Source organism: Pogoniulus pusillus, chromosome 17 (assembly GCF_015220805.1).
Source record: "Pogoniulus pusillus isolate bPogPus1 chromosome 17, bPogPus1.pri, whole genome shotgun sequence".
Classification (NCBI taxonomy): Eukaryota; Metazoa; Chordata; class Aves; order Piciformes; family Lybiidae; genus Pogoniulus; species Pogoniulus pusillus.
The window spans coordinates 8,400,221-8,413,314 of NC_087280.1; the positions used below are offsets into that span (position 1 = coordinate 8,400,221).

At 39.7% G+C, this 13,094-nt stretch overlaps 1 protein-coding gene across 6 annotated transcripts in view; it reads right to left on the reverse strand.

Moving 5' to 3' along the window:
- Nucleotides 1-6,218, reverse strand: part of RNF111 (ring finger protein 111) — a 49,722-nt gene extending 43,504 nt beyond the window's left edge. For 3 of the 6 annotated variants that reach the window (XM_064157507.1, XM_064157508.1, XM_064157505.1), the window contains exon 1: nt 5,961-6,218. The gene's annotated coding sequence lies outside the window, so the exon portion shown is untranslated. The remainder of the gene's footprint in view (nt 1-5,960) is intronic. The other 3 variants (XM_064157511.1, XM_064157510.1, XM_064157509.1) reach the window with 1 other exon arrangement.
- Nucleotides 6,219-13,094: the final 6,876 nt, after the last annotated feature.

Here is a 13,094-nt window from a genome sequence, read left to right on the forward strand (position 1 = left end):
ATGACATCAAGAAACAAAACACTGAAAAAGCTTATAAAATTCATACAAGATCTTCAGCAAAAGTGAGGTAACATTAAGTACTACTACTTCCATTTCTCAAGGGCAAAGACAGACATGATTGATTCATGCATGGCCCTGGCACAAGGAAGTTAACAGAAGACTTGGGAGCCATGTGAAAAGTTGCACCTCCAACACAAACCCGTGAAAATTTAATCTCTGTGCTATTGCATCCTGTTCCAACAAAAATAAGAACTGATGGGGCAGTTCATTAAAAAAACTACACCTGTTACACTAAAAGAGGCAGCCATGCCCTACTTGTGTCATTCCTACCAAGAAGGGACAACCTCTTGCAGCATTAGCAAACCATGTGCAATTAGATTTTGAAACTTTATTGCACTGTTCTTCACTTTCAGTCATTATTTTCACCACTTCGTGAAACAAACAGTGCTCGAAACAAAAAGTAAAACAAGCAAAAGCTTGGTTTTGCTACTAATTTTTAGCATATTATGTATCAGTCTGCTAATCTCTGCCAGAAGACAAAGCAACTGATAGTTAAAGATCTACACCTCTCTATAAAACAGTAACAATCAGAAGGTACTCTAGAACACATTCGCTTTGATATTTTGTAGCATCAAACATGCCTTTATTCACAGGGTAGTATGATATACCATTACAAACCACTCTCAATTTACTTTGTTTGCTTTAATGCAGCCACAGTGATGACATACCCAATTTCTGAATGACAAAATTACCTGGAAATTCTGCAAGTAGAATATTTACCTTTGTCCTACAGAAAGGCTACAATATTTCAGAGTAACAGGCACAGTATTAGATATTAACTGCATGATAATGTTCTGGAGACAGATTCTTGCCTACAGTCTCCCAAAGACACTCCAGACAGAAGAGTTTGTCTGTGCTTTGCAGAAGGGTGCTACAGTTGCACAAGCCAAAGCAACACAAGGCAGGCTTACTCCTTGCAGTCAATTATAGGAGCAACTACTGGCTTGAAAAACCTACACTTGAAGTGAAACAATGTCATTTCAGGTACAGTACTAGTCTAATTTTTGCAAAGTCATCTCAAAGAGAAGTCAGAACACTGTAACTGTCCTGTAAAGTACTGTAATCAACAGTATCCGTCCCCAGGGACCAGCAAAGTCTCTATAATTTTATCTGCAGCAAAATTCCTCCGAGACCTTCAAGGTTTCTTTCCTAATGCATAAGTCAATTCAGATCAGTAAAGCAATTACCTTGCAACAGAACTGTCAAGCTGCTTATACAATAGCTACAGAATGTCTGTGTTATGATATGTTATTATTCACCCCTGAGACTTACCACCACTGTGTGGTTATGGAGAGACAATTCAAAATGTCTCTTGCATCTTCTAAAAGAATCAAGCACGGGACAGCTGCAAATAGAAGAGCTCTTCCCTAGAGATGGATCTATGGCCTGCCTCCAGCTGGACTACAGAGACTACATGGAGCATGTGCAGTTGGAAGCACCTCATCTATATCAGTTGCTAAGAGCAATTCTGCAGAGTCCTATAACCAAGTTAGTTCTCACACAATACACTATAATTCAGTCCAAGAGCATAAGGCACCCATAGAAACGTTAGCATTGATCAAGCATCAGCAAAGCATTATGCACATGCCCACCTGGGCAAGGAATCTGCTTGGCTTTGTATAATGGATGCAAACAAGGGGATTTGACAAGCATGGTTCTCTCCTGTTCTCATCTCATCTGTGAGGAGGGAAACTGTTTGCTGTTTTCTGAGCTTTTGAATCACCTACACCTGAGATAGCCAGAATGAAGTGTGACCTGAACTTGTGATTCTCATTAGTGTAAATATTGTTTTAGATTAGACAGAATAGTTCTCAGCAGTACTCTAAGTGAAATAGACAGGGTTCGATTGTGCTAGTCTGAAGCTAGTGTTTTGGTGAGAAGAACTAGATTACAGGCTGTGAAAAGGAAACAGTGGTGATGGCTACTTCACTCATAGGCCTGCTGAGATGTGTAAGAACACAAACATAAATATAGATAACAGAGTTGCTCTCTGGGCTTTGTGGACTGCACCTTTCTCTCTAACCTAACCTGCTGTCTGTGTGACTAATCCATCTGCTTCCTAACCCCCTTGGCCAACCCTCTAAGCTACCTTAAACATAAAGCAAGATCTAGGGTAAGGTAGAGGAGTGGGAGGAAGGTGGAAAGGTGGCTGAGAGCCTCTCCTGGGGACTCAGGTTTCTGGGAGGGCTGTTGCACTTCTGTATTACTTTTTTAACTTGTGGTTGTGCCGGGGAAAGTACAGGCTGGATGTTAGGAGGAAGTTCTTAACAGAGAGTGATTTGCGATGGGAATAGGTTGTCCAGGGAGGTGGTGGAGGCACCGTCCCTGGAGGTGTTCAAGAAAAGACTAAATGAGGCATTTAGTGCCATGGTCTAGCTGAGTGGATAGGGCTGGGTGACAGGCTGGACTGGATGATCTTAGAGGTCTCTTCCAACCTGGTTGATTCAAAGATTTCTGTATATAGCTGTGTATATTGTAAATGTCTGCTTGTATATTGTGCTAAGCTGTAAATACAAAGCTTCATTCAATTTCCAGAGCTGCTGAGTCTCGTCCGAGTGATTTTCCAAAGTGTGTATGTGGTAACACCCAAACCATCACATCATTCTTCAGTCTAGACACTTCTTTGCTCTGTCCTAGGCTTGCACTCAGCTATATTACCGCTATGTAAATCATAGTTTTAAGACATGAGCATTATGATTTGATAATCAGGAATGTTTTTGCTTTAGCGAACTCCAAGACAAATACAACAGCAATGATCTTGAGAACAAAGAGCTGCAGCTTTACAAGAGAATGACAAAATACATGTTTTTGTAATAAGTGCTTAAGACCTTAGCTAGGAATTCTGTCTACAAAGACAGCTAGGGAAGCTCTGAGCTATACTGATATAAAAAATATTTTTTTTTCTTGGTCGCCCGGCAATATTGACCTTTGAGGTATGTGTAACTGTCCCTAGTGCAGTGTCATTTTGCAATGATTTCTTGATTAAAACTGTCAGAACTGGTAACAAGAACCTTGTAAATGAGAATTCAGAATGCAACCATTAGGACACTTTTATTCTGCTCTTAATAAAACCTGTGAGAAGTAGGGGACTTTCCATATGCTAAACTAAGTAAATTTACCAGTTTAAGAGGGAAGAACAGTGCAGCAGACTTCTCCACTTGTCACCTAGCAAAGTCAAGTGGTAGTGGACCAAAAAAATAACAAAACAGCCAAGTATTAGGACTACACCTTACTAGCAAAAAAACCCAAACCAACCAACCAAAACCCAAAACATAAAAAGCAACAACAAAAAAATACCCAAAACTCACAAAAAAACAAACGACATCCCCCCCCACCAGACAAAAAACCCCACCAAAACCAAGCCCAAATAACAAACACAAAGAAGTTACTCGATAGTAAAGTCATGAAACAGACTTCTCAGATTTCATTTGGTAAACAATAAATTAAAGACAACAACACTTCAATTCACAGTAGCTACTTTTCTGAATAGAATAAACTATAAAAAACACATAAAATAGCAAAATACTCTTGTTAGCAAAATTTCAGTTAGGTAAAAGAAAGGTTTTTCTTTTTTAGCTTCCCCTCTGCTCCATTATGGGCTTTAGGCCTGACATCAGCCCACGAAGAAAAACACTGAAGTTAAGCCTGAAGGAAGTTCAACAATGTAACTCTTTTGCAGTTTCCTTTAAAGAGCACTGTAGACTTTGAAAGCTGCTTGTCACTGTCACACCAACAAAATTTGAGAGGCTACAACTAGTAGTTGTCCTATCCCTATATTGTATACATGTTACACACAATGTTAATTGACATACACATTTCTAAATCTCTTCTCAGCCTCCCTTACATGTGAACAGCTAAAGCACTACAGGTTTGGTGACAGGATTGACCTAAAGGAGGTTACAGTTTAATACAACTGGGGTGTGTGTTTGTGAAATCTTTATACAACATCTGCCTATGGCAAATCCATCTTTCTGTACTTTGCTCATTGTTTACACACAAATTAAATCATCCTGTTCCCAGTCCCATCCCCCCACAGCAATTTTGTCCCCATTTATTCAGCTGACTAACATTCAAGCCTCCTTAGTTCACCAGCTAGAGAGGATGCCACTGTCACCTGTATCTTCTCAAAAGAGCGTCCTTACTATCAGAAGAAATATAAACAACTGAAGTGAAAGATGGGATAAAAGGCTGTAACTGCTGTCAGCTAAGTGCTATTGCAACATGATCATCTCCATTGAAAGACACAACTGTTACAACTGATCTGGCTATGTTAAGTCTACAAAATTATTAATTTAACAGCTAGCCACAGATGTGTTAAAGCTACATTTTTAATACACTTTTACAAAAGCCAGTGCTTCATAAAAGACATTTCTGGAAGGTTGGAATGTTCCCACTCAGATTCTAAAAAGACATGTGAAATATGCATGAATGCTATGAGCTGTTGTTCACCCCTTGGCTCTCAATACTAGACATAACCACAGCTGCCAGGACTTTATTCATCAACAAATATATTTCTAAATATACAAGACATCAAGAGTCTTTAAACAGGAAGCTTGATGACTTATATACTTTTAAGTAAATTAAATGCAAAATGTGCACATAGCCTTTACTACTTCATGAATTCAAGAGGTCATAGACTTGTACTGTGGATGACAGCATGAAGCAGGTGACCAGATGTTCACTTTAGAAAATGAACCAAGATCACGTCTTTCTCTTTCAACCTTTACGCATCTACACAAAACCAAATCTGAATTGGTGGTAATCTCAGCTAACAGGTTCCTTGAGTTTTGGGGTTATTTTTGCCTCAGGTAGTCCTTCTATCCAACAAAAAGATGAACAAAAACATTTAAATTGGTGAAAAAATACTTTGGCAGTAAGGACTACAATGGTGTGAACTATAAGAAGCTTCAACGTTTGTTTTTAAGAGTGACAAAATATTCAAACTCTTTAAACATTCATTTTCCTTAAAAATGTTTCTACTAAGTATATGTAATTAATCAAATCAAAACATTTTTTACTTGTTACAGCAAAGGCAATGTAAGGGTTTGTTTCACTACCCAAAAACCTAGCTTTCCTTGATTGGTTTATAACATGGATATTCCACTACATGATGAATGCTATCTAGGTCTCTACATCATGCAGTTTACTCAAAAAAAATGTGGAAGACATTAAAATCAAATACAGTTGGGCTATTACAGCAAGATCTTACCATGAATGTATGTTCAGCCCTCACCACCAAACACAACTCTTAAAAAAAAAAACAAACACCAGACCAGCAAAACACAGACCCTTTACACCTGTCCATTTCAATAAAAGTTACTAAGAGTTGCAAACCTGCCTACCTCTGAAGGTGCTGGCCCACATTGCTGAATTAATGCTGCTTGTTTATCGCGCAAAAAAACATCTGACAAGGATTATTATTATTATTTAGAGGTGGGTTAAGAAACAGAACACCAACTTCGCAAACAAAACAAATGACGCTATAACAAGCCCTATTCCGCACCCAAAACCCCCCTCACTTCCTCAAGTGAAAACATACGACAAATTTTCACGGAGACAAGACCCAAAAGTGCTGCAGCTTCCCGCAGTGAAGGTTCTGCTTTGAGCGTCAACGAGGGGCCGAGGGAAAAAACCCAACAACAACCAACAAGCACAGACATCAAAATCGGCGTTAAGTTCCCACCTGCCCGCCTGCCCCCGCGCCCCTCCGGCCAGCTCCGCAGGGGACGCGGCTCGCCCGGCCGCGCGCGGCTGGCCGTTGCCGGTGACTGCTGCGGGGCAAGGCGAGAGGCGGGGCTGGAGAGAGGAGGGGAGCCCACCGCTCCCCTCCGGCCCCTGCAGGCCTCACCCGCCGGGAGCGGTGCAACACCCCTCCCCCCGCCGACCCTCTCCCTCCATACCTGAGATCGCAAGGCCGTGAGGGAAGAGGCGGGCGCTGCCGGCTCCCTGCTCAGGGTCGGAGAGGAAGAAGCGAACCCGGCGGGCACCGCAGGGTCGGCGCGCCGCTGCCTGGTGCGGCCCGGGAGGCCACTACCTCCTCCGCGACGTCGCCCTGCCCCGCCGCCCGCCCCTTGCGTCGTCGCTGTCCCCTGGCCTCGCCGCAGCTGCCGGGGCCCCGGTGACACGCCGCGAGGCGGGCGACGTTTTGTTGTTGCGCAGCCCCCGCCGCCGCCGCTCCCTCCCCAGACGCAGCGCGACACTCGGTGCTGCTTTACAGCAGTCCGCAAAGCGCAGCCGCGCCGGCTCGCGCCCCTCCTCCCGCGCCCCCTGCTGGGCGGAAGCGGTGGCGCAGCGCAGGTCCTGCTCGTCCTACAGAGGACCATGATGTGAGCACAAGTCGAGGGAAGGCAACGCGGGCGGAACAGCGCAGGCAGCACCACTATCTTAATCCAGCCTCACCCGGGGGCAGAGACGTTGCTGCTCTTGCTGCATTTCTTCTTCTAGGTCTTCTATTAAAGCATTATGTTGTTACCCAGAGATGGCTCTTTCTTTCGCAAAGGGATATCTGACGGCTGCTCAGCTGTAGCTAAGACATGGGAATTGATTCGTGGGGGTACCAGGCCTCCCTGCCGCGCTGCCTGGGAAGCCACAGCCCCTTGCATTATTAGATCCCTGCGCCAAGCCTGGTGCACTGAGAACAGCAGTAAGGGTATATGATAGTGCCGTTCGTGAGGCCAAATAATACGTGCAGGTGCTAGGAAATGCAGAAAAATCACATTTACTCGCTTTGAAAATAGGGAATTTAATTTGCATTTACTGATTTACCAACAGGTGCTCACCTAAATAGGAGTGGGAGCCTACCCACTCCTATTTACCACTGCACTACTGATGTCAATCAAAATTTGTAGGGACCCTCTGTAGTCAAAGTATGTGCCTCCTGTACAGTGATACCTACGAGCACAGAAAACATCACAACTTCATAAAGTTTCCCATTTAAACTGAGGTTGATGAGACCCTGGCCCAGGTTGCTCAGAAGGGGTAGATGTTCCATCCCTGGAACCATTCCAGGTTAGGTTGGCTGGGGCTCTGAGCAACTTGATCTAGTCCAAGATAGCCCTGCTGACAGCAGAGCGGTTAGACTAGATGATCTTTAGAAGTCTCTTTCAACCTGAAATATTCTGATTCTACAAATTATCAGGAAGCTTGTTTTATTTTGTGACTGCTGCAGTCTGACCCAGGCCATGATATCTTTCTACCAGAGATAGTCTTTCAAAAATGCTAAACATTCATTAACATCATAAACATTCATTTCAGCTTAAAACACTTACTAGAAGTGTATTATATACTCTTAGTGACCAACAGATACATAAATCCAGGATTTTAGAGCACAAACATGCAGTCTGATCAGTAGCGACGGACATGATGCACTGCTATCACCAGTCAGCAGTATACAGGAGTTCTCACATGTTTTAGAGAAGCCAAACCTTTGTGCATCATTACAGAAGAAATGGTCATTGGGAAAAAATGCATTTAGAGACTATTACTTGTATGAGTTTCTGAATGGAATTTCCGTAAAGCAAAAGTGTATGATACAACATGGAAATTATTTCACAAACAAGGAAGAAGGCTTTGAGGAAAGAAATCTTGTTAAATACTAAGATACACTAACAAGTAGGAGATTGTACTTGACAATTTTAGCAAAAAGACAAAACTCAAAGCAAACCCTTATCTTGAGGTACCTTCAGCAGCTTGGCTTCATATCTGGACATAGTTCTATTGTAGGAGTGCTGTTTCAGTTTGCTCATTCATGTCCAAAAGCTAGGCACAGCTTTTTCCAGATACAAACACCAGCTTCTGGAATGCAGTCCCACTGGGCACATGGCCAAGATGCAAGCTACATGATTTCAGAAGCATATCTTCACTCAAGAGTTGTTAACTGCAAGCCTGACAGGGTCCAGGACAGTATGAATAGTTGTTCTGGTTTTGTTGACGTGGAATCTCAATATCAATTTTCTATTCAGGAAAAGTACATTTCTGAGAAAGCTGCAGAACCAATTTGGCAAGATCAAAGTTGATGAGAAACTTTCTTTTTGTTTGTGGCCAGTCAGTGTATGAGGGGCTCCAGAGTGATCAGGGTCTTTAGCAGTTTTGAGTTAGGTGTTAAAAAAAGAGGAGCAAAAGCCAGGGCTCCTGACCGAAGATGGCCAACAGAAGTATTCCATACCATAAACATCACGCTCACTATAAATTGGAAAGTTTGCTAGGGTCTTTTTTTTACTCAATGATCATTATGCTGCCAAGGCCTGCTCTCCTGTTTGCTGTGACCATCGTGATTCTGCTGGAAATGTGCTGTCCAGCGAGCCAGGCATCTAGCAGTCACTACTGGGAGTGCACAGCTCAAAACCATTGTACGAATTTAAGGTCACCCCACATACCTTATGTTAGTATTAAATATTAGGGGCTTTAAATTATTATTCTATTAAATTTGTTTCCATTTCAGCCCACAGGTCTCCTTTCCTCTATCCCCATTCTCAAGGATGTGTCATGGAGTGACATAACAGCTGAGTGGAGACAACACCATACACTCGCACATCCCCTGCCCATATACAGGACTATGCTCAACCCATACTGCTGAAAAAATCAGTTGCAGCCAGGGCACTAGTCCAGATGAAACAGCCCATCCTTGACAGTTACATCATACGTAGTTGTGTAGACTTAAAACAGATCATACTCAAACGTGTATTTAAATGTTTCTAAGTGTTAAGTAAATCTACAATTACAAGCAATGAACTGTAAATCTTCTTGTGGTAGGAGGATGCTGTGTGATACAGAAAAATACATCGTGAAAATTATGGGACTGATAATCAGATGATACAAACTATCACAGTTCAAATCAACCCATACCTTATCAGTTGAAACCTGGACAAACAGGGAAGAGATAAAAAAATACTGCAAGATTTGTAATACGACAAATTGATAGTAGGAAACAAGAAGACACAGATGTATTTGCAGAGTCAAAAATAAAACTTGACAGACATTTGTGCTATGTATTTTACAAAAATGAATAGACAAAATTTTCTAATGTGATTGATCTAAAAGCTTTCAAAATCCTGGAAAAGAATATACATCTTAAAAATAGATAGTTTTGGCACATGAAGTAACAGAATCCTCTACAGTTCAGTAAAATGTAGATATAGAAATGGCCTACTAAATACTCAGTTAATTTCATATTGTACAGCCTGATAAGAATTTTAAAGGCTAGAAACAGCATTTTTACAAAATATTACTTCAGAAATTATGCAAATACCCAACATGGCCTCACACAGATATGATAAGTAAGATATTTTAAGTATTTGCCATATAACTACATAGAAATAGCTACTTTGTTGACAGCATTTTTATTGTTTTGGGGGTTTTTTATATCAAAACATGCTATGAATCTGCTAATAGATCGATCATATGAGGTATTCCTTTGTATTCTTTCAATGTTTATACAATAATGTGACCAAATATATACATTTGTGTGTTTTAATTATGAATTGGCAGCTATTTTTAGGGCCATTAGATTTTAAACAAAAGCGTCCCATATTTAATGATCTGATTTTACAGTAAGAAATCCAGTAATATTTTTTTTGACATGTACATATACCTTAAATAGTAAAATAAAGGAAAATATTTGTGTTTGATTTACAAGTAGATTATAACTCTGAAGGACAGCCACTTACATATCAGAAATTAATTTCTGCAACCTTCTGACTGCTCATCAGATATATCAATGATACATCAAAGAAAAAAACTATAAAGTTGGAGTAGAGCTATTCTTTATAGCAGTGATGCATATTAAATTAACAGTGATTCTTACATTCAGAATGTAGCTATTGTCATGCATTCACTGAAAATATGTACAAGATTCCAAAATTCATTCTTGCTTTGTCTGCAGAGGAGATAAATACTGCCACAAACATGCCAGATAGCAATTTTTAAACATAAGCTTGGTCAGAGGTTTGAATACAGACAGATTGATGTCATTTATTACCAAAAGTAAAGTTTGAAATTGTAGCAACATGGCAATGTAGTGCGAGAATTAAGACAAGATTCAGTGCTTTTAAGAGTGTAAAAGGGACTCTTTCTGTTGATTTCAGTTAACCTAGCACCAGCCCAATTTTTCACTCTCTTTTAAAATGGGTTAGATCCAAAAAAGAACTGAGTCATTGCATCGTTTGCTGCTGTTATAACTAGCTTTGATGTAGTCAGCACCCAGACTGGAATCTCAAAAACCTGGGATTTCTGAAGCAAACAAAACCTTAAGATTGAAAACACACATTGCAAAAAACAGTTTTTAAACAGCAGTATGTTAAGCAGAGAACTGTACACAGCTTTGCTGATAGAAGAATACAAAAGAGATAGGATCCTGTTTATGTGAACACATTTTATTTGGAGGTGACCTTCGAGCACTCCCAACTCCTCCTCTTTCCTTAAACCAACATCTCCTCTTTTCAGGGGGGGATACGGACAAATGAGTGGCTGTGTTAAGAGGACAAAACTGGGACAGCCTGTTCAACTCTAGATGAATGCCCTAGCCAGGATATTTCATTTATTTAAAAAAAAAAAAAGAGAGAGAGAGAAAAGGCAAGAAATACTTCTCTATACTTTAAAAACATTTAATATCACTGCATTTCCACAGAGCCTGATCATGTTAAAACTGCAGAGTATACCAACTGCATTAAACTGTAAGAGAGGAAACAGATAGTGTTTGGTCCTCTATTTTGCTTCAGTGTGAGGCTGGCAATAGCACTGTTGAAACTGAAATAACCTTCTATGCAGAAAAAGAAAATTACAGCAGAGTCCAGGGAAAAAAACATTACAAATCCAAGGTTGTTCACAACTTTCAGGTGTCTCACATGTAAGTCAGATGCCAAAAAAAAAAAAAAAAAAGGAAAGAAGAAATTTACAGGAGCAGTTTTAAATATCTTTGTTGTTTAAATATGAATATCTGCACTATTTCTCCTCTTTGAAAGCCTATTACCATTTCTTAATCAAACCTTTAAAGAAAAATAATATATAGTAAAACTTCAAAAGAAAAAAAGAAAGAGACAGTCGATCAAGAAATTAGAAACCAGGGGACTTAATTAAAATTCCTGGACAAAATCAAAATAGTTGTAGATACCTGGAAAATAACAAAGTGATAACTAAGAGCCAACGTGATTTGTTCATGACAATCTATGAAATTCATCTAATTTCTATTTATGGTTCCACAGATGCATTCTGTTTCATTGATATTTTCATAAAGTACATGTGGGAGCTAAATCTGGATAGAAACAACACAACTCTGATACAAAAATGGTTATAGTCAGAGGATCACTACAACCAACAACCAAACAAAACTCAAACCCTAAACAAACGAAAACAAGGAAATGCAACAAAAAGCTCCAAGAATGTCGTAATAATCTTAACTGATGGGAAAGGATATTGCAAAATGGAAGGGAACACTGTACTTAATAATCACTTTGAGTAAAATGGCTACTTTTCAGCAAAAGGGATTTAATCCAGACATTTGAATCAGGATAGTCAAGGACTAGACTAGAATGCCTGAGGAATAAGTAGCATCTGCGTTTAAGGCTTTAAGAACAGGTTAGGTAAATATCCATCAAGGTTGTTTCCATAATAGGTTATTGTGCCTCAAGGCAGGAGGATGACTGAGAATCTATCTGCAGGTCAGTTTTGGTTCTCTTGGCTCTATTTTTACTGGGGGTGAACACAGCATACATCTTTGTCATCCTATATAGCTCCACTAACAAGCTCTTTAAGTAAGTCAAGCAACTCCTATAGATAGAACACTGTGAATGGTGCAGTTACTAGTCTTATTTTTCCTGAAATTGGACACAGTAAACTTGTATTCTACTAGAACCTAATCAACAGCCCTGATATACACTTTGCTGAATGGCTGAATTCAAAATACGCAAATGAAATACATCTTTTTCATGTAGCTTAAATATTATATGCTCCTAAAAATCTGTTTCTGTAGGCTGCAGTTAAACTAAAGAGTTCAAAGTCAACCCTAGTGTTGTTGACCTTCATAGAAGTGTTATCCCAGAAGACAGCATAAGAATATATACTAGCTTCTTAAGGTTGTTCTTTTCATAAAATCTTGGTGCAATAGGTTGATAGACCTAAAACCTGCATGCAACTATCAGTCCAAATTGTGGTTTTAGAGTTCTGTGTATGCTTAACTTTTAATACATGGATATTAGTAATTGTTAATTGATAACTGGTTATTTAAATACTTCAAGTGCATTTTGAAAAGATGCTATTACAAATCTTTCTAGCATTCAGGGTTTAATTTGCACAAAGCTGTTTCACCAAGATATATTAAATAAAATAAACCCTCATTGAATTTTCATCTTTATCAATGTTACTTCTGAATGAAAAGCTAGAAGACTGTTGTGACTTAAACTGACTTAGATAAAGAAATTAACATATTCTGCTTCATTTGAAGATTTAGTAGTAGCTACAGCTACTACATCCAGTAATGACAAATCCTCAAATGTTCCTGACAGAAAGTGAATAAAGTTAACACCTGGTACAAATACAGCCTTGTAAGTCATAAATACTTTGTTGACCGTTTGAAATATTGGTATTCTACTTCTAGAATACTACAAATGGGAAAAAAAGAGGCAAATAGGTTTACTTCTCCTTATATCACTCTTCCTTAATGTGATGGTTTGGAAGTTACCCTCTACTCCCTCAATGAATTCACCCAGACTAGACTCAAACAGATGGAGGATAAAGAATGAAGCTATTTTTACTTCTTAGAACAATTTACAAGCATATATATATACAATACACACAAATATTTACAGTTATATGCAAGTTAAAAGTAACACAGAAACAGAAAATCCCTTCCAAAGCAAATGAGACTGCCAGGAAGCTCCTGACTCAAACCTCCTCTTCCTCCTCTTTCCCTTGAGAAATAACTCGATCAACCCCAGTGTATCTCACATGATAAATCTGGAGAGAGCGGAGGTGAGATTTCAAAGAGATAACACGAAGGTTAGGGGAAATAAAGGGTCAGGTTGGATTAGTTAAGGCAGGTG